This window comes from Crocodylus porosus, unplaced genomic scaffold, assembly GCF_001723895.1.
Source record: "Crocodylus porosus isolate Cpor-Errol unplaced genomic scaffold, CroPor_comp1, whole genome shotgun sequence".
In the NCBI taxonomy this organism is placed as follows: Eukaryota; Metazoa; Chordata; order Crocodylia; family Crocodylidae; genus Crocodylus; species Crocodylus porosus.
Genome location: NW_017728906.1, coordinates 117,186,448 through 117,198,003, shown reverse-complemented (window position 1 = coordinate 117,198,003; position 11,556 = coordinate 117,186,448). Strand labels below are relative to the sequence as shown.

Genomic DNA, 11,556 nt, shown 5'->3' with positions numbered 1-11,556 from the left:
GGGTGGGGAGGTATTGCCAAGTGCTGGGGGATTGAGTTCCCTGGACAGGGAGTGGGGGACTGGATGCTCTAGCTCCTTCCTCCCACAAGAACTTTATTTTCAAAACCTCTCCTGAAACCCATTTAATTGATTGCATATATAGCTATGGACCCTGCAGCTGTGGGGCCATACCAGCCTCCACCACATGCCTTTGAAAAATGACCATGGGAACCCACCAAGTGGTATCCATTTCCCTTGATGAGGTCCAGACCATTCCCTGCACCACACTGTCACGGCGCAGGGTCCTAGGAGCAGCTGTGATCTCTCCTGGTGCCCCCTACTGTGCCAAGTTGGTGTTCAAGCACCCATGTTCTCGCCTGCCACGTCTTTGCTAATCAAAAGTATTATAAGAGAGACTGCCTTTTTGTCCCTTTGGACATGGTGTTCTTATTTATCCTGGCCCCTGCTCTGAATAGCTTGATCTTTGTTGCACCCAGCCTTATGGGCTATGCGTGGCTCCTACCACCCCTTATACCACGCCCCAAACCTCTCACATGTACCGGATGTTGTTGAGTCAGTTTCTATAGCCCGTGCCCTTGCGGACATCCTCCGGGGCTTGCCTCTGTACGCTTGCCCTCTCCAGGGCTCACCTCTGTACACTTGCCCTCTCCGGGGCTTCTCCCTGAGCTCACGCCCTCTCCGGGTCTCCTCTGTACGTTCGCCCTCTCCGGGACTTCTCCCAGTACTTGTGCCCTCTCTGGGGCTTCTATTCTTGTGCGCCCCCTGCGCTATTTGCCTATGCACCCTCACGAGCATTCCCTAGCTTCTCCCACAGCTGCTGCCTGTCCTGGGCCTTTTCCCCACAATCTGTATACTATCACCACCCCCCCCGGGGCTTTTCCTACACAACACTGCCCCACTGGGCCTTGCTTGCGCTCACGCCTGCACTGGGGCCTGTCTCCGTGTTCACGCCGCCCACCCTGGGGTCTTGCCTCATGGCTCCCACAATTGAGGCTCAGGTGGCTGTAGCCGTGCCTGGCCTCCAGACCCCCTTTTCAGGTCCTACGCCCCACTGGGGCTTCCCACAATCAGGCTCAGGCAGCCTCGGCCTTACCTGGCCCTCAATCCACTGAACCCCCTTCTCAGGGTTGGGGTCAGTGCACCCCCTAACTACTGTGCCCTCTCTGGCACCAGGAACCCCCACACTACTGGGGAGCTCCCATGAGGCCTCCTCCAACCCCTACAGCCTCACCCGGTCCTTCGGTTTAAGAACAAACAAAACCATCAGCCAATCAGCCCCAACTCAAACTCAAGCCTCCTGGCTAAAATGTAAACCCTAAGCCCTCTGGCTATCATCATTTTCATCCCTGCCAGGGGTTTCTCTACTTAGTATCCTCACCCATCAGCTGCTCAGGCCATCAAGCTTCTCAAGTCGGCCTGCTCCCACAGAGCTCCACCTTCCCCAAGTGCCAGAGGGGAACTGATTCTGGTCTCAGCCTGGCTGGTTTATATATGCCAGGCCCTGCCCCCTCCTGGTCAGCTGACCCCCGTGGTTGTCCCGGCAACCAACACCTGTCCTTCTGTAGGAGCAGGCACTTCAGTGCCCTGCGACACACACACACACCTATGTACCCCCAGTCAACCACATATATTTTGGTAAAGAAAACAGTGTTTTTTATTAAACCACATCAGTCTTTCTGACTCAAGGTTTTGAGAAAGAGGAGCACTGGCATCTTCCTCTTTCTCGGCAACCAGCCAATCTTGATGTTCTTCCTCCTCTAGGGAAATCCTGAGGAAACTCTTGGTTTCAAGGTGCCTGAGGGAGGCAACAATTGGGTTCGTTGCCCAGTGTGCATTGCACCAAATAAACACACTGGGGGGAGAAGCAGACAGAGTTTATTTCAGCTCAAGTAAAAGGCACAGGTAGACTGTATGGTCTCAAATCCTGTGCGTTTAACCCTGCAACAGCGGAATTTTATACACTGGTCATTCCCAGTGATTTTCCACGAGCTGGCCCCGCTCTTCCTTCCTTTTCCCTCCTCCCTTCTCTCTCCGAGCGGTGCCCTTGCATTCCACAGATAACAGTTTTAGCTCGCCTGTTTTCCAGAAGGACAGGAGATTGCAGGCGCCATAGAAAGGGTTACAAAGGTTGGGGAAAGGCGGGGTCCTGGCTCGTCTGAGCCCAGAGCAGAAGGACTTCCTCAACTCTTGTGGTCTTCCATCCCTCTGAGTTACCTGGGGTTATGCCCAGTGACACCAACACTCTGGGCACTTATCCCTGGAAGGCATGATGGACTGCGTACCTACCACCTGGTAGGCAACCTAACACCTGGTAGTGTTTCAGCAGCAGTGCCATTGCTAAAAGATGAGGGTGCTACTTAAAACCCTTAACAGTGTACACACATGAGGACACCTCTGTTCAGACACAATTGCAAACCAGTTTCTAATCAGTGGAATCTTTGAAACAGTTGAATTATTATGTCTGTCTTCATTAAGCTTCCCAAATCTAAACAGCTGAGTTCCTACCTCATTTTTAAACTTAAGATCCCAAAAGTAGGCATCCCATCACCTAAACCACCTGATAAGCCTGATCTGGTAGGCATGCTCAAAGCTTTTCTAAAATACAGCAGTGCAGGATGGAACTTCCTACCAAACACGGTGACTCCTCTTCTTTTTAAATGTGGCTGGAGGGAAAGATGATGGTGCCAATGTCCGACTTTTGTAAAACATTTTAGAGGGCCCTGCTTAGGAAGTAAATGACCAAGCTGCAATGCCATCCTTAACCTAAGAGATACAAACTCTTTCTCCTGCCCAGGAAACTGCCAGAATTACTGGAGGTTAGATTATGATGGATGGTCTACTCTCCATTTACCCTGTCAAAACAATATCACAGTATATAACATAAATCAGGATTCACTGAGGCACAGAGAATAAGTATTTCCCTATTGCCTAGGGTCTAAGTCACTCAGGTTGGCATAAGAATGAGTTCTGGGTTCTGGCCCTGCCTTCTGGATATTTTTTGTATTTTATTCAATGACTTTCCTGTAAAACACAAAACCCACCCTAGTAGCAAGGATTCTGAATCAAGGTCTTTAAATCCTGCTTATATGAATACCATAATTATCAGACCACAATGTCACTTGATTAATCAAATCTGCTCTGACATGCCAGATCTCTGGCATGTCACAGCATGAAAAAGTATGTGTATATATGCCCCAAACCATGCACATATGGACTGAACACAAACAGTAAGCTATACACTATCAAAGAAGTCCACTGTGTGTAAAGAAAAAATGCACTTTTAAAAAAAAATCCACAATTGTGAATTGTATTCAACTCTGGATGGTGTCATGACAGATCACTTTGTGGACTGTTTCCTGGTTTTATGGCTGTAGTCATGACATGCAACATGGACTAACCCAGACCCAAGGAACATAGGCTTGCCAAATCGCTGCTTTCTAAAGAAAAAAAAGGGTCCAGAAATATTGGGAAATCATAGTGATCATACAAAATTAGGGTTGGAGTGCAACCCACTACTCAAGGTAGGACCACCCAAAGTAGATTGCCCCAGTCAAAGCTTTGTCTAGCTGGGTCTTAAAAACCTCCAAGGATGAAGATTCACAACCTCTTTGAGTAACCTGTTCTAGTATTTTACTACCCTCCTAGTAAGAAAATTCTTCCTAATATCTAACCTAAAGTTTCCTTTTTGCAATTTGAAACTGTTGCTCCTTGTTTTGTCATCTGCTACCACTGAGAATAGTCTAGCTCTATCCTCTTTCAGACCCCCCTTCAGGTAGTTGAAGGCTGCTATTAAATACCCTCTCAGTCTCTTCTCTACAGTAAATAAGACCAGTTCCTTCAGTCTTTCTTCATAAGTCATGTCCTCCAGCCCCCTCACCATTTTTGTTGCCCTGCAGTGGACCCTCTCCAATTTGTCCACATCCTTTCCATATTGGGGGGAGGGAGGGGGAAGGAGGGGGAGGGGGAACAAAAGTGAACACAATATTCTAGATGTGGCCACACTAGTACTAAATAGAAGGGAAGAATCACTTCTCATGACCTGCTGGCAACACTTCTACTGATACAGCCTAGTATGCCATTAATGGTCTTTGAAACAAGGTCACACTGTTGGCATATATTCCATTTATTGTCCACTTTAGCCCCCAGATCATTTTCTGCAGAGCTGCTGCCCAGCCAGTTAGCCCCCAGCCAGTACTGGTGCATGGGATTGTTCCATCCTAAGTGTAAGACTTTGAATTTGTCCTCATTGGACTTCATGAGATTTCTTTTGCTCCAATCCTTCAATTTGTCTAGGTCTCTCTGAATACAAGCCCTACCCTCCAGAGTATCTACTACTCCCCACCAGTTTTGTGTTATCCACAAACTTGCTGAGGGTGCACCCTATGCCATCTTACAGGTCATTGATGATGACATTGAATAAAACTGGCCCCAGGACTCCAAGTGATACTGGCTGCCAATTAGACATTGAGCCTTTAATTACTACCCTCTGAGCCCAACGTTCCAGCCAGTTTTCTATCCATTTTACAGTCCATTCACTGAGCCCATACTTTCTTAGCTTGCCTGAGGGAATGTTGTGGGAGACCATATCAAAAAAGCCTTGCTAAAATCAAGGTATATTACATCTACTGGTATCCCTGCATCCACAGAGCTAGTCAGCTCATCAGAGAAGGCAACCACATTGGTCAGACATGACTTACTTTGGTGAATCCATACTGACTGTTCCTAATGACTTTCTTCTTCTCCAAGTGCTTAGAAATGGATTTCTTGAGGATCTTTTCCATGATTTTTCCAGGGATTGAGGTGAGGCTGACTAGTCTATAGTTGTTCGGGTCCTCCTTTTTCCTTACCTTAAATATGGCCACTGTGTTTGCCCTTTTCTAATAATCCAGGTCCTCTCCTGATTGCCATGAGTTTTCATCACCATAAGTTTCATCACCATAGTGGCCTCTCCTGAACACCATAAGTTTTCATGGCAATCAGGATCAAGAGAGGTTCCAGAAGCTTTAGCTTGACACAGAGATTTTAGCCTATGGCCTGTGGACTTCTAGCTCCTAGCCTACCTGCTTTCTTCTCCAGTGGAGCAGAGAACAGATTCACCAGAAATCGTGGGGTAGTGGTAATGTGGGTCATTCAGACATCATGGCCTATGTACAGGTCAGTGGTTCTCAAAGTGTTTTCAATTTAATGCACCCCAATAAGATTTTAAAAACTAGTTTATAGATTACAGTGCTTACTTCCTTACAGAGGGGCTTGGCAATGGCAGGGGGAGGAGGGAGGAAGGAAGATCATCTATGCAGGGACAAGTCTGAGCTTGTACTTAGCTGCTTAGTTTATCTGCTTAACTCCTAACTTTATCTCCTAAGTGAGGAGATAACTCATTTATCTCTGCATACCACACGGTACCCTTCAAAAGATCTGGAGATATACCAGGGTGCCCAAGCTGCCCGGTTGAGAAACACAGCCCTAGTGAAGTTAGAACACAACCATTATAGAGCATCTAATCTTCCACATCTTTAACAGCCAAGTAGTATGGGATCATCTGCACTGCTGGCCTCAAGGGTGCTGTTCAGGGATCCTCGTCTTCTCTGATACCCCCCGCCCCTGCAATCTTTGGATTTAAAAAGTAACTCAGAATCCACATGTTTCCATGATTAAAATGAAACACCACTAATATATATCTATATTTTATTTTTTATACTTTGGGTTACTTTTTAAATCTGAATATTGGGGTTATTTTGTATCAGAGAAAACCAGGATCCCTGGTCCTGTATAGGATCATCTGTTCCATACAATAATATTGTATTTCTCTGATTATAGATAAAATCTGCATATAACACGACATTGACTTTTATGATTCTTTTTGAGGGAAAATTAAATCAATTTGTAAACAAAATAATGCAGTGTACTTTTGCCTGAATATATTAAAATCTGCCTTTATGTATCAGCTTTTATATATACAGAAATGCTATTGATATATATTTAACCCCTCCCCTTCCTGACCCCTCTATGTGTATTTATGTGTGTGTACCCATTTTTATACATATGTTCCTAAGGCAGCCGAAATAAATATACATCAGAGCTAATGCAATACAAAAAAAATATGCTAATGCCTCAAGCCTGGGTTGCAATGGTGGGAAATGTATGCATATATATGTTTGCCACTCAAGAGCCTTTCAATTTATGAGGGGTGATCCTGGTTTTTGCTGAACAAAAAAATTTTTGGTTAAAAAAAGTAACCCCAAATCTACTTTTTTGTGATTAAAATGAAACACTACTAATATAAGTATTAGTAGTGCACCCTCAGCAAGTTTGCAAATATATATATATATATTTTAGTGGTGTTTAGTTGAAATTATAGAAAAGTGTAGCTTTGGGGTTACTTTTTTGTAACTGAAAATTGGGGATTTTTTAAAATAAAGAAACACCAAGGATCTCTGTTTATGTGGCAGCGTGGTCTGTATCTTATATTTAGCCTCATTCTTCAAACTTTTCTTGTGTAAAAGGCCAGAGATTTTTTAATATTATTTTTAACTTCATTTTTTTCCATTTTCCCAGTTCACTAAGAGCACAGAGGTGTACATTAATCTGAAGTCAGGTGCTGCTAAGGTAAGCCTCTAAGGTGCTACCCTGCCCTATCTGCTCCCTCAATTCACTAAATGAAATGCAGTAAAACATGCAACCTTGCACATATATTTTCCCTCTACTTCTTTCCCAAATGGAAAATCTATCAACTGATGAATGGTTTTAACAATTAGAATTGTGTTTTGGAAAGGTCAGCAACACTTCAAAATGGATTTAAAAATTCCTCATTAGCTTTGAGCTCCTTGGGACTCATAGAATCTCATTGTTGTACGCAGATTCCTAAATACAAAGTTCTGCAAAATGTGCATTTGTGCTAGCTGCTGATCAGTCTGTGAAGTGTTAACTACATTACTGTTGATTTTAAAAATGATTTATTATTGAATGTGAGTTAAAAAATAACAATACCCATTCATAGCATTAGGTACATTATATACATACATATATACAGACTGCATTGTGACTATGTGGTAATATATCTATGCACATACGCCAACATTAAATAATTCCGTTAACATAAAGTTTGTTTTTTTCCCTGAAATAATACAACTATTAATGAGATCCTACATTAATATTAAAATACATTCCTTTCGCAAAGTAACATTTTACTCAAAAACTTGGTCTCATTAAAATTAATGTTATTTGACTACCTTTATTTTTTTCTCACTCAGCACCAATAAGCAAAATATGTGTCTTTCTGAAAGCTTTCATAGTAGAGGTGTGCTTTGCAATACTGGTTATGTAATACCTGTGACTCCTTTTGTTGGCATTTTCTTGTAGAACCTAAAATTAAGTCTAGTGAAAACTCCACAAGGATTTCTGAAAGAATGTATACAAAGGTGAGTGATAAATAATTCTAGTCGTATCCCTACCGAATTATTAACATTGATCATAGATTTATTTGTCTTGGTAATATTGTGGCTCATGCTGAAAGTGTGTGGCTGTTAAAAAGAAATACCCAGCCAACCTGGAGTTTACAAATTGTAACACCTTGTGCTGTGGTTGCACTTTAAACTGATATGTTGTCACTTCAAATTACTTTGCATTGGCAGCCGTGGTTATTTAGAATTACAAGTTAATTTGGCCAGCACCCAAAATAAATAAGCTGGTACAAAAATGTCTCAGTACATTTATTGTGCTTGAATGATTGGAAGTTTTTTTTGCCTTTTAAAGCTTGAGAATAATTTTATTTAGCAGCAGGAGGTGTCTAGACTTCCAACTAAACTGTTCCATTGATGTAACTTTTAAGAAACCTACATAAAAGCAATAGTTAATTTTAATTACTGGAGAGAATCAATTAGTTTCTGCATTAGTACAAGCCTTACCAACAAGCATATTTAAACCTAGAGGTTGGAGATTGATTCATGTAATTTTATTTTAATTCTTTTTTTTTCCAATTTGACCATTTCTCAACTGTAGTCTTACATATACTTTCTCTCATCATTTCCATCCTCAAAAGGGATGAGTCTTTACACTAAAAGGTAATTTTAACAATTAGACTTTTTGACGGGTCAGCAACTCTTCAAAATAGATTTTAAAATAACTGATTATCTTTGGACTCCCTGTGACTCATTAAATACCTTTGACTTTCTGGTAATCAGTTTCCTAGACTGAGTGCAACAAACTACATTTGTGCCAGCTGTTGCTCACATCATAAATCATGAAAGACCTTTTAGTTTGTGTTAAAACAAAAAACAAAAACAAAGAAATAATGATTTTGCATTGGACTTCAATTGAAATGAAATAATGATTATATTTCTCAGTAAATTTGATCTTTTCAAAACTGGAGCTATGTAAAGCAAATCTAATTCAGGTCATGGTATGGTAGAATCTACTTTTGTCACCATCTTTTGCAAATAATGTATTTTAAGAAAGTTCTATGGGAATGTTTACTATCAGAGCTAGATCTAATGAGTTCTGGCACTGTATTATCTAACTTGTAAGTGTGTGGTCTCTGGAGCATAATCCAGAACCCTGAGCTACTTGCCTAACCTCCATTTATACAGCATATTAAGAAGGATTGGGCTAACTGAAAAGCCACAAAAAACAGAATGCTGAATAGCCTGCTGCCTAAGTTAGTTAATAGGGAATGTATAACACTGGGAAATGTCTGAAATCCGGTTTCTCTCTGGAGATTAAGTATTTGTTAGGACATCAAGGAGGTATCTCCAGCTACTTGGGGTCTATAACCTGATATGCTACCCTAGATGTAGTTATTTGCCTTCCATAGTTTGTTCAAAAACTAAATGGGGAGCCTAAGGTCGATTCCCTTTTAGTAGCCTGAGAAGAGATTGTGTTCTGTATTTTGCATTAATCAGTCATTGGATAACATATATGAGCAGTTCCTGGAGACTGAGATCTGGCCTAGAGAATCTTGGTTTCAATTCCATACAGATTCAATAGGAGAAGTAAACGGTACCCCATCCTAGTAGAGCCTACACCTAATGTGGAAGATAAGTACCTAGCAGTTGTATTGGTACAGTTCTGGGGTGGATCCAGAGGAGGTGCAGTGGCATAGCTGCACCCCAGCTTTTAGATTGTAGCATACCACAGGCTCCTCCAAGGACTTTTTAAAGTCCCTAGAGCCAGTGAAAATCCTCCCTCCTTTCACTTTCCTGCTCAAAGCAGGCCCTCTCCCTAAGCATTCCCCCTACCCCACCCAGCTTTCCCTTCAGTCCCAGGGATGGGGAAACACCTGAACTGTTCCTGCCCCTGTGCAGGGGCTCTGTTCAGCTAACAACGGGGACAGGAGCAGCACACCTGCTCCAGGGCTGGCCGGGGCTTCTAGCTGGCCAGGGCTTCAAGCTGCCTTATTGCTACTGTCCTCTACCCAGTTGAGCCCAGACCACACTTAGCCCAGCTGTGTCTGTAGTTTCCCTGTTCGAGAATAGTGGAGAAAGCAGCAGCAGCAGGCAGAGGAGTTGTAGGAACAGGGAAAAGAAAGAGAGATACATTGTCTCTGAGCAGGAAGGGGAAAGGAGGGAGCATTTTAACCTCCTTTAGGGACTTAAAAAGTCCCTAGAGACACCTGCAATGCCACATTATATAATCCTTCTGATAAACTGATCAAATCCATCTTACAATGAGTTTGTCTTTTTGCTCCATTACTCCTATTGGAAGGTTATTTCAGAAACTTACTGCTCTGACAGTTAGAAGCATACTTCTAATTTCCAGGCTAAATTTATTCATGGCCAGTTAACATCCATTTGTTCTCATGCCAACATTGTCCTTTAGCTTAAAGATTTCTTCTTTCTCCTCAGTATTCATACCCTTCCCCCATACCTTGTGCCAATGTACTTATATAAAGCAATCATACCCCTGCTCAGTCTTCATTTTCTTAAGATAAACAAGGCAAGGTTTCTGGCATTCATTTTGTAAGACATCTTGTCTATACCCTTGGTCACCCTGCCACCTTTTCACTTATTCTATGGTGTACTCATTTTTCCTGGATACAAGAATTATATACTGTATTCCAGCTGACATATCAACAATGTCTTGCATAATGATAGGTATCTAGGTTGTAGTTGTATTGGTCTAGAGGAAAAAATATTTTTGCAAAAAAAATTCTTTAATTGCAAGCTTTTGGGCACAAACGGCCTCCATCATGCATCAGAGAAAAGATTGTAAAAGTTCTCCTGGGTAGAAATTAAAGTTCATATTCCATAGGATTTCACAGATATAGTCCACAGACTTATTTCACAAATTAGAGCTGATTTTTTTAATGCAATCTTCATAATTTCCTAAGGAGGAAGCAACTCTGACCACCTGAAACCTGAGATACTGCTCCTGCCATTGTTCAAGGTAATTTGCATCATCACAGGGCCTCACAAGGCTGCTGAGAGATTTCTTACCAGCTAAGAACTGCCTGCCCAGAGGAGTTTTTCATCTATTAACTCCTCTGTGAAATCCTATGAAATATGAACTTTCATTTCTATCCAGGAGAACTTTTACAATCTTTTCTCTGATGCCTGGTAAAGTGTGTTTGTGTCCAAAAACCTGCAATTTATATATATATATATATATATATATAATTTTTGGTGCGAAAATCTTGTTGGTCTAATAAGATATCACCTCTACCATAAGCTCTGATTGCCTTTTGCATAAGGATATTAATTCTTCCCTAACCTATTGGAAATGTATTTTCTAACTTATTGTTAGCTTTTTTCATACACAAAACATACTGGAAGCTTACTGTCCTCCTGTGAACAAGTACTACTCTAATGTCTTTATCTTAGCAGCTGGTTTCCAATTGATTGGATGTCAGATTGTGTTATATGGTCTTGTTGCTAGCCCCTTTCAGTTTAATATTACTGATATTAATAGGTACCTTGCATTCCTGCCATTACATTTGATCCTATTTCTATTACTTCAGTCCTCAAGATCACTCAGTTCTTCATATATATATTCCATATATTCTAATCTAAACTGACAATACCCCCCCAACTTTATGTCAGCAACAAATTTCATTGTCACACTATTTTCTATCAAGATAGTTAATTAAAAATTTAGATAAAGCCCATCCTAAGACTGATTTGTGAAAACAGTAATGGTATTTTCTTCACCCAGTAGCTCACTCTCAACATAACCTGCTCTTGACACCCCTTACCTGCATTGTAATTCTTGTACTAATTCTCCTCTTCTCCATATTAACTGATTTTGTAAATGGATTATATGCTTTACTTAAGTCTACAATGATAAGTTCTAGTAAGTTTCCTTACCCAAGATGATTGTTTACCTTGATAAAGAAAAGTATCAGATTATTACAATGTGGTTTACAGTCACAAACAGGGAAGAATTGGTGGGGAATGTAGTAGTGGATGGCAACTTGGGCATCTGTGACCAGAAAATGATTGAGTTCAGGAGCCTGAGGAAAGGAAGGAAGGAGAGCAGCACAATAAGGATGCTGGACTTCAGAAAAGCAGACTTTGACTTGGGGCCTTGGGGGCCAGGAAGGGATTGGGGCTAGGAAGGGCAGTG

At 41.7% G+C, this 11,556-nt stretch overlaps 1 long non-coding RNA gene across 1 annotated transcript in view; it reads right to left on the bottom strand.

Annotated features, from left to right (window-relative positions):
* LOC109306107 overlaps window positions 1-9,861 on the bottom strand; it is a 16,526-nt gene extending 6,665 nt beyond the window's left edge. The window contains exons 1-2 of the long non-coding RNA XR_002099855.1: window positions 9,849-9,861; window positions 5,985-5,991 (exon numbers count right to left, since the gene is read on the bottom strand). This is a non-coding gene — a long non-coding RNA (uncharacterized LOC109306107). The remainder of the gene's footprint in view (window positions 1-5,984; window positions 5,992-9,848) is intronic.
* Window positions 9,862-11,556: the final 1,695 nt, after the last annotated feature.